General features: G+C 43.7%; 1 long non-coding RNA gene across 1 annotated transcript; it reads left to right on the forward strand.

The window, feature by feature from the left end:
* The first annotated feature begins 1232 nt into the window (after positions 1–1232).
* Positions 1233–10235, forward strand: LOC111769219 (uncharacterized). The gene is made up of 2 exons (XR_002802049.2): positions 1233–1468; positions 9791–10235. It is a non-coding gene; the product is annotated as an uncharacterized lncRNA (long non-coding RNA).
* The last annotated feature ends 6226 nt before the right edge of the window (positions 10236–16461 follow it).

Genomic DNA, 16461 nt, shown 5'->3' on the forward strand with positions numbered 1-16461 from the left:
TTCTGTGCCCTCGGTTTCATCCTCAGTAAAAGGAGAATCCATGGTATAGAGGCTTCTCCCAGTTCTAATAGTGATATTGAATCTTTGAGCAGAGTGGTGATAGCCAAGACTGCTTTCCGAAGGAGTGCGTCCTACAAGACAGATGTGGCAAACCCGAAGTCATGAGATGAAGGTCCCTCTCTCTATGCAGTCCAGAAGCAACCAACTACGATACACAATGAAATCAATAAAATTCGGAAGAGTATTAAAGTAACAAAGAGCGTTGTAAGGACAGACCAAGTAGCAAGGGCAAGGTCTGATTGAAGCCCAGAAGGAAAGCTGGGAAGGAAGAGCTGGTTAGCGTTTACCCATCCGTGAATCTGGCCACAGTCACACCATCATTAGAATGACACACTCCCCCATAGCAGAGAAGGTGCCAGGCCTGCTCTCCACTCAGACTGCAGTCTCCCTCAGCGCCATCCAGCTATTTTCACTCTGATTCTCTGAATACTGAGCAACATTCTAATGACTAGTTTTGCTTTCCAGCTTCTGGTGTAATGAGATACAGGAAATTTTCCTCCTTTAGCAGCTGGACTAAGACTTCCTCCTGGAGACAGTCCTATATTTACCAAGAAGAAATCCATTGATTAACCACATGGGTTGAGGAATGAGATCGCAAGCAATAAATAATAACGCTGATCTGCCCTCTAAAGAGATTGGGTCCTGACACCTTAGGGTCCTTTATTTTGTGAGCGTTTCCATGATTTTGGGTCTGTCAACTTGACTATGAGTTTGGTTACAGTTGAATTGCTCTGCATGATGAAAATGCAAAAATTTGAAAATTACAGGAAAATCAGGGTAGGGGGTAGGGAGAGCAGCCCAAGAGGTTGGGCACTGGGTGGATTAGAGGGACTTTGGAGAGAATAGAATGTCGAGTGGGAATTTTAAGTTGCTTGCCGTTGAGTATATGGTTTAACTCTCCTCTTCCATCTCCCCTACGGAGCACTCAATAAAGTGTCTGCTGTTCTTTTGAAGAAATCTTTTGAAGAAGATTCTAAACTCGGCATCCAGCTTGGTGCAGAGACTACACATGGAGTCTTACAATCCAGAGTGGAGGGGGACGTGGTCATCCGTGTTTCACCAGGAGAGAGGCCCAGACCAGGAAGCCCTGGGTCATCGTCATAAACATAGTCTCATCATAAAGTAACACCTCAGCTTTCTGTGACATACATCACCCTGTTGGGAGTTAGGTTAGATTGCATCAGCCCCTCAGAGGATGGTCACCCCTGGTGACATTATAAAACAGTGTCTGAACTCACCCAGCTGGGGAACAGGCAGAGAAACCCCATGGCTTCACCATCCTCAGTGCAATGCTATTCATTATCACCTGAAAGACTCTAGGAATCTACAGGATGGTCCATGGATGCCACACTCAGACCTCCTCAGTGGTGACCTTGGTATATTGAACCACAAGGCTGATAGAAGACTGGTAAGTGACCTCCAGAATACCCAGTTCAAAACTTTTATGTTCCCGCAAGCATAATCATTCTCATAAAACCCTTCCATCTTATCCAGAGCAAGGAAGCCCCTGTAGCTTTCTAACTGGTACCAAATTGATTGCCTCAACAATCCCCCCACTGGTATAACCAGTGGCAAAAGGAGAGTGATCATTCCCCAAAAATGGACGATTTGTCCCCAGAAGTCACCTCGGAACCCAGGAGTCTGCTGCCTTGTTTTGCACATAGACAAGAACATCAAAGAAAGGAAGGCAGAGAAAGAGATCAGAGCTGGAAACCCCCCACCTGCACATCCTCATATCCTGTCCCATCTAAATTACTAATTACTTTAAGAGGTTAAGTAAAATGGTACACGGGAAGGAAAAAAGGGCAGGAGAAGACTATAGGCACTGGATACCTCAGAAGATGTAAGCATCTGGCCTCCGTGGGTCCCTTTGGTGAGAGAAGATCACACCAACCCAGACCAGCAGCCACAGTAGCTGTAAAGAGAGAAGCCGGCTTCAAGGAAATGCAACAGGAAAGAGAGAAAGGAAATGTAAATCAAAAAATCCCCGGTAAGGGTCAGACACTGCTTTCCTAAGCATGGACACTTCCTCTGCCCAAATGCCCGTGAACTTGTCTTAAATACCAGTCATGATAACGTAAACCAGGTGTTTTAACTTCCTACCATAAAGGCTGGCAAGCCCATCAATGTGGAATAATAATAACAAGAACAGCATCTGAAGTGCATCTGTGTTTAAACACGTAACAGGCATATTTTTCTTTCTTCTCCAACTAGGTGTCTGTTCTGCATTTATATTGTGATAGCATCTAGGGGAGTAGGGTCCAAGATCCTTTCCAGAAACAGCTCTCCCAGCCTGGAGAGTAACACTGGTGTTTTGTTTTTCCGTCTTAAGGAAAAGAAAACACTGATGACAGGAGATGTCGCTTCAGGGAGGCAACTGGAAGTCTTAAATTGTGGGAGATATGGATGCTCAGAGGTAACCCCAGGCAAACATAAAAACTAGAAACTTAGGAAGCACCAAAAATAATCTTTCCCTGATATAGCCTCTCAGCCTGCCCTCTTCCATAAAAAAAGGGCCCAAAAAATGTCCTTGGGAACACACGCAACATTTTTCAGAAGTGAGACCTCAGAATTGAATAAAAATCCATTCCCTTTTTTGGAGCAGTGTCTCTAATCAGCCTATTTGAGGTTGCAACTTAGATTCTTCAAAGTTGGCTCCAAAGAAAGGAGGAGAGGGTGTGGAGAATTCAATAGTGAATCACAGATATTCACATAATTCAGCTAAGGTACAGTTAGGCCTCACAGGGACCCAAATTGGGAACCGGAGAGTAAAGCCACACTTTTAGTCTCTCAGCCGCTCTCTGGTTCTTTCTAGTTCTCTCTCTTGGCATTTCTGCTCCCGTCTTTTGTTTCTAAACAAGTTTTCTCTGTTTGCTCATCTTAACCCTCATCCAGAATGCTGACCCCGACCTGTGCCTCCATAATCTTTCAGCTCTAGGGTCAAAGGCCCACTGGAATGTCTCAGCACAAATTTCCAGGACATGACCTGACTGTGGCTTAGTCCATTTGTGCAAACTAAAGTGGCAGGCCAGGCCTTCCAGTCAGGTGTCCACTCTGGATCTGATCAGCTGTGGTCTCCTCCATTAGGGCCGTCCGAGGCAAGGCAGGCTTCCTCGGAAGCAGACTCTAGGAGGAGGAGACAAGAGATTACGTTGAGCAAGTCCTGTCATTCTTGTTTACTTTACCACTTCCCTATTTATAAAATCAGAGTGATGGCATGTTCTCAGTCATTACAAGCCCCATTAGCAGGACCACAGGACATAGGGTTGAGTTGGGTTTTTGAAGGAACTCCTTTGTAATTTTAAGGCCTAGGACACAAAATTGAGACCTATAGCCCCAAGCTTACTTGGCAAAAAGCAAGAACACTTTCTGCAAGAGCGGGAACCTCCCATATCCGGACTCTGCCCACAAAGCTGAGAATGCTTCTGGGAAAGACTGCTCTAGGGAACTGAAAAGACGGTGTCCCACGGCCCAGACACAGAGAGGCATAGGGAAGTATTTGTCATAGGGGTGCCGCTGGCATGTGGGGCAGACCAACTTTTCTTAGGATGCGACTGAACTGTGCAGTGTTAGCAGCTCCAGCCTCAGCCTAGGAACTGCTCATAATGCCCCCAACGTTGTGACAACAGAGAAAAAATCAGAACCATCCCAACACGTTTCTGAATGCCCTCATGAGGAGCACCACCCCTGGAAGAAACTTGGAACCAGAGGCCATAAGGGCAACCCTCTAGTTTGAGAATAGCTGTGCCGTGGGAAAAAGAAGAAAAGGAACAGCTTTCTGCACATCAAAAAGAATTTAGGTTTGACCTGGGCAGAAACCTCTCGGGAGTCAGTTGTAAAACGTTATAGCAAATTGCCAAAGAATGGCTATAGATTTTTCAGAATTACGAGGATGTGTGCGTATATGTCTTTAATAAATAAAATAACCATCTTCCTAAAACAGTTGAAGTATAACCCCAGTCAGACATAAAAGAGTAGATGAATTGACTGCTGGGGGCTTAGGATTCTACCTGGAGAATTGGTAGCGAAGAGTCTAAGGGACTAGAATTAATGTCCCATATTCTGTTAAAAAGACACGTAATAATATCATTGCTGACAGACACAATTACACATTCTAATGAGGTATTGTCACATGCTAATAGTAGTTACAGTCATTTTAAAATAATTAACAGTAATACTTAGGCAATAGATCATTACAGCACACAAATACACTGCTGTCCTGTAAGCTGGCACGTAATGATGCTGGAGACTTGCTAATACCAATCTCACGTGCAGAGCCGGCTTTGCCCACGACTCTCTTCAGCCTCTCATTGATTTCCTTCCACATGGGCCAAGCTACAAATCCCCTTGATAAGAACAACCGGTAGCCTTCTAAATGTCTCCAGAAACACGGTCAGTTGGATTTTCTGCACTCCAAGGAGGAGATTAATACAGGAACCAAACAGGTCTTATTCTGCCTGCTCACCCACTGCATCCAGACGTGACACTTTATTCGGTTCAACACGTTTAAAAATAAACTTGATTATATCAGGAAAGAGAAGCTGTCCAGCGCTCAGTAGCCACTCAGAGCAGAACTCCAAGGCAGGACTCACTTTTCAGGAATCTGTTCGTTCCGTGTATTTTTTCTTCTTGTTATTTCCAGTCCCAAAACAAAGACTTGGGGTATGGGGAGTGCCTTGGCACTGGCCAAGTGGACTTTTTTCCTGGTAATTTCTTCACTGGCCAATTTGTGAATTTGGGCAAATGTTTAACTTTCCTGAGGATTCCCCAATGCAGTAAATGGGCATAATAAAACCTTCCTTGCTTACTTTGTGAGGTTGCGATGAGGAGATCAAAAGAGCTTATATATGAGAAAGAAACGATGCTGCTCACTGTGAATACAAAACACAGTAGTGACAGCTGCCAGTGAAGTAGCGACACTGAGCCCGGAGTTCTGCTGAGGATGTCCCAAAGGTGAGGCTGCTTCCTGGGTTTGGGAAAGCACAGGATCTTCGGGGCGATATGGTGATTTTGACCTAAATCCTCCCACATTGGTAGAGTATTCATTGTGTGTACTCAGCCAGGGCTGGGACAACACAGCAAGGATTGGGGATAAACTGTGGGGTACCAAAATATGCCACCCCAAAATATGCCTCTTTGGCATTTGGATTATTTTGAGCTAAAGGCTGTTGAGAACTAGCAGACTCAGGAAAAGCTCTAAAAACAGGGCACAGTCTTCCTTTGGTAAAGGAAATTTCCTTTTGTAAAGATATCTCCCTCTCCCATACCAGCAAGAGCGGACTCAACAACTCATCGGTGGAGAAGTCATCCACTTGAATCCACGCAACAAACCTTACTAAACAACCCTTGTTTAACAGATTTCCTGGTCACCTTCCCATAACTCGCCTCTCCCACCCAGACACCCAAAACCACTTTTTCTTTGTTTTAGCCTAAGATGGTATAGAAACCTACATTCTAACATCTCTTTGGGTTTCTCATCACTGAGTGCTCCCATGTATATATGCAGCATGCACATATTAATAAACTTCTGTTTGTTTTTCTCTTGTTAATCTGTCTTTGGCCAGTCTTGTTTACAGAGCCCCAGCAGGAGAATTTCTAGAAACTTCTAACTTGAGGCACTCTGCTTGACGTAGTTTTGGGTGTTTAGTCTGACCATTCGGGGAATCCCAGAAAATCAAAACACTTGCCACTGCTGCACTATCAGTTGCTCTGAGTCATTTGTATGGTTGCACAGACTGTTGGAGCTAGAAGAGGAATCCAGATTTCTCATTTTAGAGATAATAAAACTGAGGCCCAGACTAGTGGAGAATCTCAGTCCTCCAATAACAAAGCTTTCTACTGAAAATTGCCTCCTTTATAAATCCTCAAATGAGTAGGTGATATTTGAATGCCCAATGATACCACAAGACAGATGAGCACTGATTTAAATGCTGCTATCTGACAGGTCTGGCCATCAATCATAACCTGACATCCTAGGAGAGCCATCCTTTAGAAAAGGACTTGGGAATAGCATGACAAGAATTTACAGCAGAAACAACCCTGCCTCGAAGCGGTCCTCTCCCCAGCTGCTAAGGCACTGGGTCTCAAACCAGAGCCTGCATCAGAATCACCTGGAGGGTTTGCTGGGCCCACCCCAGAGTTTCTAACTGAGTAGGTCTGGGGTAAGGAGCAAGAATTTACATTTCTAACCAGTTCATGCTGACGCTGATGTTGACGCTGAAGCTGCCGGTCATAGGGGAGCTGGTGCCACACTTTGAGAAAATTGCGCTAAGACAAAAAGGGCCCCTACACATTTAATTTATAGAAATTATAAGAAAACTGGTTATTACATTCATAAGCCTTTTATATGGCGCTATGGGCTGAATGGTGTCCTCCCCACCACTACCACTAAATTCATATGTTGAAGTCCTAACCCCCAGTACCTCAGAATGTGACTCTATTTGGAGAGAGGCTTTTTAAAAAGGTAATTAAGTTAAAATGAGGCATTTAGGGTGGGCTGTAATCTGATAGGACTGATGTCCTTGTAAGAAGAGAAAATTAGGACACAGGCACACACAGAGGAAGGACCACGTAAGGACCTAGGGAGCAGATGGCCATTTACAAGCCAAGGAGAGAGACCTCAGAAGACACCAACCCTGCCGACACCTTGATCTCAGACTTCTAGCTTCCAGAACGGTGAGAAATAAATTTCTGCTGTTTCAGCCACCCAGTCTGTGATGTTTTGTTATGGAAGCTCTGGCAGACTAGTCCACATGGAGAAGCAGGCTGGGGTGGAGGAGTATCTTATACTAGGAACCGAGAGATGTGGGTTCTAGTGTCAGCCCTGCCTTTAGGGAGATGAAATTCTTCTCTAGACTCTACAGACTTCCCACCTCAGCTAGTCAACACTCTCTTCTGTCAAATGGGAGTAACAACCGGTGCCCTTTCTGCCACATGGGGGTTTTGTGAAGATCAAAAATGAGAACTTATGAGACACTGTTTTTTAAATTGCAAATTTCTCTGCTCTGTCTCTGAACTATTAGAATTATTATTAGAGATAATAATAAGAATAATCTGTTTGAAGGTACTGGAAAGCTATTGAACTCTCTGTAAGTGCCAGGATCCAGAGAAATGAGAAGCTTGCAGAGGTGAGCCAACGCTTCATTTGCTGGTTTTTAAGCAGTTTTGAGCCAGAGGCTGAGAATCAATGCAGAGTTTGGGGCAGTCCCTTACGACTAGAGAAACAGAAAATGTAGCTGGGGCCAAAACGCCAGAGAGAAGAGAGGTGGACAGGAGTGAACCTGAGGCCCTTCGCTGGTTTCCCCTCCAGTTGTTAATTCTTAAACTACGTAGGCAAGAATCTCAGAGGCCTAACTAAAGGCAGCTGAAAAGCTGAGTGGAGCTTTCAAGTCTCAGCATGCTGGAGAGAAAAATCTTAGAGATTAGGGCACAGCAACAGGAGCATACTGACAAAAACTCAGGTCTTAGCAGGATCTGTTGGTGCTGGGATGACCCAGAAGTAGAGTGAGCCTTCCAAAGAATGCAACCCAGCCCCAAATCTGGATGCTGATTGGTTGAGGTGAAGTGACTCACCTCTAGCTGCCTCCCAGAGGAAAGCGCGAATCCTCTCTGGAAGAGGAGAGGATCATTCAGAACCTCTACCATGTTTTCTCCATAATGCTCGGCAATCAGAGATGGCCAGACGTAACAAAAACAGGACCAAGAGAAAAAGCAGACAATAGAAAGAGTCCCACGCATGTCTCAGTTATGACTGATAATCTGACTCAGATGATCAGACACAAACTTTTTTTTTTAAGATTTTATATTTCCTTTTTCTCCCAAAGCCCCCCGGTACATAGCTGTGTATTTTTACTTGTGGGCCCTTCTAGTTGTGGCATGTGGGATGCAGCCTCAGCATGGCTTGATGAGCAGTGCCAAGTCCACACCCAGGATTCAAACTGGTGAAACCCTGGGCCACTGAAGCAGAACGCATGAACTCAACCACTCAGCCACGGGGCCAGCCCCAGACACAAACTTTTAAAGAGGTGTGATAACATAGTCAAGAAAATACACAGAATATCTTCAGAAAACTGGATTTGATTAAAAAAAAAAAAACTAATGGAAATTCTAGAAATGAAAGATACAACTGAAATTAGGAATTTGATAGATGAGTTTAACAGCAGGTTAGACACAGCTGTGGAGAGGACTAGTGAATAGGAAAACAAATCAGTAGAAAACATCTAGACTCAAGCTTAGGGAACAAATTGGGTGGAAAACACAGAAAAAGATCAAAAGAGACATTTACGGCATATGCTCTGTAAAAAGATCTAACCATCAAGAAGTTCAGATTGATGTGACTTGAGTCCCAAACAGGAGGAGAATGGGGCAGAAGCAATAGTTGAAGAAGATAATGGCAAAGAATTCTCCAAAACTATAGATATCAAGCCACAGAATCCAAAAAATAAAAACACTGTGAATTCCAAACAGAATGATTACCAAGAAAACAGTAAAAAGCTGTATAAGTATAAAGTACTGTTGCATCCTAATAAAACATACAGACTGTTTGGTGAAAAAAGAAGTGTTGGGACTGTTTGCTAAATTCAAAGGACCAAAAGGAGCAAAGAAGTGACGGTCTCCAAGCAAAAGAGAAATCACATGCAGCTGAGAACATGCTAATGCTGACCTAGTCTTTGTAAATATTAATTCAGCTTTACCCGTAAATAATTAATTAGTGTTCATAAAGTACTTGGAACAGTAACTGACACAGGGTAAGAGGTGTGTAAGTGTTCTTTTAAAAAAATAAGTAAAATAAATAACTAAATATTAAGTACAATGTATGTTTAAGACACTCTGCTTAGAACCTCAGAGAAATACCAAGAGAAGTAGATATTTTATCAAAACATGGATTAAAAATCTAAACAGCTGCAATTTTCTAATGTGAGAGTTCTTTACCTGGGGTCCTAGAATTCAGGGGCTTCAAAAATTGGGGGGGAAACTACATTCTTATTTTCACTAGCCTCTAACTGAAATTTAGCATTTTCTTCTATTATGAATGTAGGCAATAGACCACAGCAGTATGAGCACTAACTGTGACTTTGTCACTAATAAAACTCACACATCACATACAGTTGTAGATATCACAAAATATCATTTATACATGGTATTGCTTCACAGTTGTGGTAGGTATTAGATCTGCCACTAGATGTTGTCAGATGTGCTAATAGAGAAGTATGTGTATTACCATACGGTAAATTGGGATTTTTAAAATATTTTGACAAAGGTACTTTAATATAATTGATTTCCTTTGTAATTCAATATATTTTATTTTATACACTTAATGACATTGTTTGGAGGAAGCATGCAAACACTTCATTCACCTGTCAAAGGGTCCATGATATTAAAAAAGAAAATAAAAGGTTAAGAACGCTTGAGCTAAAGGAACATTGGTCAGTTTCTCAAGTTCTCAAAATCAATTTCTCAAAATAATTTCACTTGATTGAATTTGAACAAGGAGAGACTTTAAAACACATATCAAAGAAGTGAGAGGGTCAAAAGCATAAACAATTAGGAATGATGGTATTGATCAATTCGCTTAAAGGATCAAGGCAAGATAAATGTAAAATAAGTCATAGCTTGTAGGCTTCTAATTTCTGAATAATTCGTTCAACTGGGTTCCTTGATTTAGACTTTTAATGCTGTTTCCCTCTCTCGTTTCTCCTTTCCTCCTCCTTGGTGTGCTTTTTGTGGAAAGCACCTCCCGAAAGCAGGCAGCAAGACAAGCCACAGCAATCAAACCAGATGTTTCCAGTTCTCAGCCAACGTCGCCTGGGGACCCTCCCATTGAGAATGTTACCTCCCCAGTAAGACGCACTATGCGTGGGCTTTCCCAGCATCTCGTCAGCCCTCCCCGCCCCAACCAAACCTAACTCAGACATCAGGGTGATCAACCAAGCAATTCAAAGCAAAGAGCTTATCCACTCTATGAACTGAAACTTCTCTGCTTTGCCTACCTTGAGTTGGCTTCAGTTTGAGCCCTAAAATACACGTATACGTGTCATTTCTAATCAGGAAAATTTCACCTGATCAGAAAAATGTATAAGGGATAAAGAGAAAGCCATACTTTTTTACCATTGCCCCTTTATGTCAGCTTCCAAATACAAAGGTTGTATTAAAATTAAATTTTCCTCATAAATGAAGATAAGCTCTTCCGCATTCAGTAAGATACTAATTCCCAATTCCCAAGTCGATAGAAATTGGCAGCCATTTTTAAAGCATGTATATGAAGAGATTAAACTGTGAAATAGATAATACAAAATAATGGAAAAGAGATATTTATTTGAAATGAAATTCTATTGTATGTGTTATTATTTAGAGAAGGAAGAGGAACTGATCTTTTATGAACACTTATCAACCTAAAGCCAAGGAAGACAGCCCAGCAGCGTGCTGACTTATGGGTAAAGCCAGCCAAAAGTCATCCTCCAATATATATCCATTTATCCTTCTTTAGTGGTGGCTTTCAAAATTGTCCCCTCCCCATTCCTTTTCCATCCCCATGGTGCATGCCCATCACCTCACACCTGAACCCCAGTGTCAGGCTCCTGCATGGTCTTGCTGCCACATCCCTCCTCATAGCTATCTTTCCCCAGAAGGAGTAGCGCTGTGTGCAACCTGGATGACAGGGCCTCTCAGAGGTGTAGAAAAACATGGGCAACTTCCATTTTTTGAGACTTATATTATTAAAAAGAGGAAGAAGAATGAGAAGGAGGAGACCAGAAAGAAAAGGAGAAGACTGTGGAAAAGAGTTAGCAAAGCAAGCTGGACTGCTATCTTTAAAACGGCCTGTTTGCAGGGTTGGCCCTTGGCGGGCGTCTGGGAACTGGCTTTCCAGAGGTTCTCACCACTCCTTAATAAGAGGGACTCACTATGCCTGAAACACTTCTACAAACAATATAGTTTATCCTTCCTTCTGGGAGTCTGGAATTTTGGAACACAGCAGGCAAAAGAAGCCTGCAGTGGGCCGGCCCAGTGGCACGGCAGTTAAGTTCACGCACTCCGCTTCAGTGTACCAGGGTTCACCGGTTCAGATCCCAGATGCGGACCTACCCAATGCTCATCGAGCTATGCTGTGGCAGGCGTCTCACATATAAAATAGAGGAAGATGGCATGGATGTTGGCTCAGGGCCAGTCTTCCCCAGCAAAAAGAGGAAGATTGGCAGCAGATGTTAGCTCAGGGCTAGTCTTCCTCAAAAACAAAAAAAATGTCTATGTGAGCAGCCCCCAATAAAAATCCAGAATACTGAGCCTCTAATGAGCTTTCCTGTAGACACTATTTCATATGTGTTGTCACAACTTCTTGCCGGAGGAATCTGGCATGTCCTGTGTGATTCCTCTGGAACACAACTCTTAGAAGCTTGTTCCTGGTTTTCCCCCAGACTTCCTTTTTACTTTTGCTGCTGTTGCTTTGTCTCCTTTCACTGTGGTATCTCATAGCTGTGACTCTGACTATACACTGAGTCCTGAGAGTCCTCCTGGAGAATCATCAAAATGGGTGGTCTCAGGTACTCCCAACACAGAGAAGGAGAAGAAAAACTAATACCAAAAAAGGGAAGCTAAATTTGGGGTTATTTTTAAATGTTTATGTTTTTTAAATATTATTTTAGAAGTCAATTCACAGAGAGACAGTGAAACAAAATAATTTTGTTATTCACTTAACCGTTATAACATTCACAAAACATAAAATTAATTCATGATGTACCAAAAGCAGTGTGGTCTAATAATGAGCCTAGAGGGCATCCAGCGCCTGGTTTTCAAACCTCTCTTGCTGTGGAACCCTTTGTTAAAACAAAACCTTTCGTGAAAGGCAGGAGATTTAACCCCTTCGGTACAGAGGAGAAAGCCCAGCCTCAGACTAAAAGGAAGATTCACAAACGAAATCAGCCTTTACCAAAGCATTTTAATACCAAAAAACAAATAAACGAATGAAAAGTCCCCTTTGTAGCCTCTTCTTTTCAAGTTCATTTTTTTTTTCTAGCCTTGCCTGTGGCTCTCTGCTCCCGCTCCCCGCACTTTCCACTTCTCTTGCAGGACCTCAAAGAATGCGCTACCGAGTACAACCAAAGTATTCAGCGGGGAGATTTCAAGGCCAGACAGGTGACTGCCAGGCCCACCTCAGGGAAAATGTTTGGTAAATCATCAGGGTGCCCAAGCTACAAAAAGTTAGAACGAGCAGAGGGGAGGAGCAGGTGGGAAGAATGCCACAGAGCAACCAGCCCTAAGGGGTGACCATGTGAGGGACGTCGAACCCACAAGTCTCAGACTTAACCAGCCTGTGACTATACAAACAATGCCCTACTTCCTTCTTACACCCAAACCATCACAGCATGAGCCTCCTGGCGCTTGACTGCAGCAAAGCGAGACTTTTACCAGGTTCTCTTCCTCCAAATGTCTTTGGGAGTCCCAAGAGACTGCCCACATGTTCCACAAATCTGTCTCTTATCACTTGCCACCCCAACGACCATCTGGCAATAGTAGTGCCCTAGGCCACTACAGTACCCTCCTTGCTGCCCTGAAACCTGACTCTCCGGGCAGCTGCAGCTGCCTTAACGTCACCCCAAACATGGGCACACGCCCTCCCCTCAATGTCGGTTAATAACGGACTGTAACATTTGAGGCTCTACAAAAGGCTAGGACACAACCAAAGATTACCGCGTCTCCGAGACCGTAAAATGAGATGCTCCACATGACTGCTCGTCAAGTCTGTAGGCCCTGCCCTGAGAGTTGGGCCTTAATCTCTGGTCTCAGGCTAAATTTTCAGGAGTCAGTTCTCTTCCCCATGTAAGTCCAAGCCCCAACCTCCCCAAGATCAACGAGAGGAAAGATTTTCCTAGAAAAAAAAATCTGCAGAAATTTATTTCCACCTACAAAGAAGACAAACTTTGAGATCATCAGCCCATCTTGCTGGAACTTCTCCATTTCTGAAGACACTCAGTACTTTACCGTTGTCTAACCAAAGGCCTTTCAGATTGGTCCCTCAGAAACAGAACCATCTCTCCTCAAGGTGAAGTAAAACCCGCACGCCAGAGAAACAGAAACAAAAGCAAAGAACGTCAAAAAACCATTGCTTAACCTTTTAAAAATGGCTTTTTTCCTACGTGAAAGCATTGATGTTTCACAGAAAACACCTTGGCCGATAAGCACGTGTAAAGATCTTCAACGTTACTAATCATTAGGGAAATCAGAATCAAAACCACGATGAGATACCACCTCATACCCATTAGGATGGCTATTATCAAAAAAAAAAAAAAAAACACAGAAAATAACAAGTGTTGGTGAGGATGTAGAGAAACTGGAACCCTTGTGTACTGTTGGTGGGAATGTAAAATGGTGCAGCCACTGTGGAAAACAGTATGGAGGTTCCTCAAAAATTAAACATAAAATTTCTGTATGATCCAGCAATTCCACTTCTGGATGTATACCCAAAGGAATCTTGAAGAGATATCTTCACTCCTGTGTTTATAGCAGCATTATTCACAATAGCCAAGAGGTGGAGACAACCCAAGTGTCCATCAACAGATATTGACGGATAAACAAAACGTGGTATAAACATACAATGGAATATTATTCAGCCTTAAGAAGGAAGGAAATTCTGACACCTGCTCCAACGTGGATGAACCTTGGAGACATCATGCTAAGCAAACAAGCCAGTTACAAAGTGACAAGTCTTGTATGATTCTACTTACAGGAGAGACCTAGAACAAATTCATGAGACAGAAAGCAGAATGGCGGTCGCCAGGGGGAGAGGGGAGTGGGAGCTGTTGTTTAATGGATATAGAGTTTCAGTTTGGGAAGATGAAAAACTTCTGGGGACGAGTGGTAGTGATGATTGCACAACAATGTGAACGTACTTAACGCCACTGAACTACGTGCTTAAAAATAGTTGAGATGATAAATTTTATGTTATATATATTTTACCACACTTTTTCAGTTTTTTTAAAAATAAATACACAGGAGGTTGAGGGAGGACCACCTTGGGGCCCAGGCTCAGACAGCACAGCTCCTAACAGATACATCTATCCTTCACAAAGAACATGAGGTTGGAAGGGACCTCGAAGTCACTGCACCAGGGAGACTCTTTCTGGTGGCCAAGAAGAGAGGCACAGTAAAGTCATCTTAGTTACAGATACACGGGGAAGAAACAAGAATGGAAAGCTATAGACCAGCACCATCTGGTAGAACTTTCTGCAATGATGGAAGTCTTCTCGCCACCTGCAATATGGGGGCCACTTGCCACCTGTGGCCACTGAGCATTTAATGTGGCAAAAGGGACTAAGGAGCTGAACTGTTCGTTTCATTTTAATTATTTTAAGTTGAAACAGCCACGTGTGCCTGGCGGTTATCAAACTGGACAACACGGGTCTGGACGGCCACAGACGCCAGGGCCTGTTTGGAACACACCACAGCTCTGGTGGCTCAGTAACAGCCATGGTGGCCGCCCTCGGGAGCAGGCATGTGCCGCCCCAGCTCCGGGCTCTGGGCTCTGCCTTCGGGTGACTCAACTTTCTGTCTCAGCAACTCCACTCCCGCCTCCTTGAACTGAGGTGCCCTCATGACTTTTTGTTCATTTTGCTCGTTGTTTTCCCTCGTGGACCCTCTGTAGTGTGCCCACCAGCATCCTCCAGTATCCACTCAAATCCCTCTAAGTACCCAGCGGCTCATCGCTTCGACAAGCCTCCCATTTAAGTCTTCGGACTGTTCTAGTAGAAAGGTTTTTTCTCATGAGGGACTGAAATCTGTCAAAAAAGATCTTGGACGAATGGCTAATAATCGAGGGACTGTCCTTCTTTACGCCAAGAGGTGAGATGATTGTTGGCTCCAAGCCAGACCTGGCTTGCAGATGTATTTGCTGTTGGCCCACCCAGTTCCCAAAGCTGAAAGATTGGGATATTTCACATAAAAATCCAGTTCTCGAACCCCTTTGAGAAACAGGAAGTCCTGGCACTGTTGGGGCTGCATTCCTGCCCAGCAGCAACTGGCACTGAGTCACACCCCCGTGAACAATGGAGCGCATGATCTCCACGAGCTGTGGTCTCCCAGAGGCCTGTTCACTCCTTCACAAGACGGGCCTGGCCCCCACCAGCATTTGCATTTGAGACGTTTATTGGTGAGAAAGAAGTGAGGAATCACACTAAAAGGATAGGAAAGGATCACCAGACAAAGGCTTGTGTCTCTTTATATTCCTAACAGTGAATGTAAAGACTTGAACATAGTAGGTGCTTGGTATATTATATTCATTAAACCGAACTGGGATTTTTTTAAAAAAGAGAGAGAAACTTCTGAATCACACAATGTCCCTAACTGGCTTTAACCTGGAGAAGATCAATGATTTCCCCAAATGTCATAGTTGGAACAAGAATTTCCTCTAAACTCCAGCTTACCTGTGGTCTCAAAGGACGTTGTTATGACTAAGTCATACATCCCAGGTGGTCCTGCAGCCCAGACCCCCTGAGGTCAACATGCCAGCGAGGTTCCACCCAGCCTTCCCTGCGGGGTGCCCTGCATTCTCCAGAGCGCACAGCCATAGCCCGCTCAAGGAAAGCCATAAAAGGTTGTGAAAGCTATTTTTAAACTTCCAAAGCGCACACTGTACGTTGATAATAGGCGCGTCTAAGTGCCCTGGTGTTATGGCCCCAGTCAGCACGCCATCTAAATGCTGAAGATAATCATCTTGCCTTTAATAGTAGCCCCTTGAAAAGGAGGCCGGTTCAATGCCGTGTTGCATTAAATGGAACTGCTTTTAAACAGGCTAGTTTCTGCTTCTTTATGAAGAAAATCTCTGTGAATCACCATCACCCTGCAGAGACACATTCGTATATTCAACTGGACGCTTCACTGGTTTTTTTGTGTAAGCCGAAGCTGAAAATATTTTACTAAACATTAATATCTCTGTGTGGTTATACATTATTTTCTGCCAATTTTCTCCCTCTTATCCATTCCCTTTCTCTCATTGAGTTCTCACACCTACCATTTAGGAGCTCTCTCTTTTTTATTCCTTGTCTAGTTTGCAGTGTTGGTTACAGACCTAGTGTAACCGGTGGGTCTTCCTAATGGTTTGGGGATCCTGGTCATAAATCTCATATAATAATAGTTAACATTGGCATGCTAGGTATATATGCTTTTATAGGCATGGAAATATTCCTTTTTTTTTAGTGAGGAAGATCAGCCATGAGCTAACATCTATTGCCAGTCTTCCTCTTTTTGCTTGAGGAAGATTGTCCCTGAGGTTACATCTGGCCAGTCTTCCTCTACTTTGTATATGGGATGCCCCCCCAGCGTGGCTGGATGAGCAGTGTGTAGGTCCGCGCCCAGGATCCAAACCTGCGAACCCCAGGCTGCCGAAGCAGAGTGAACTTAACCACTACGCCA

This window comes from Equus caballus, chromosome 20 (genome assembly GCF_041296265.1).
Source record: "Equus caballus isolate H_3958 breed thoroughbred chromosome 20, TB-T2T, whole genome shotgun sequence".
Classification (NCBI taxonomy): Eukaryota; Metazoa; Chordata; class Mammalia; order Perissodactyla; family Equidae; genus Equus; species Equus caballus.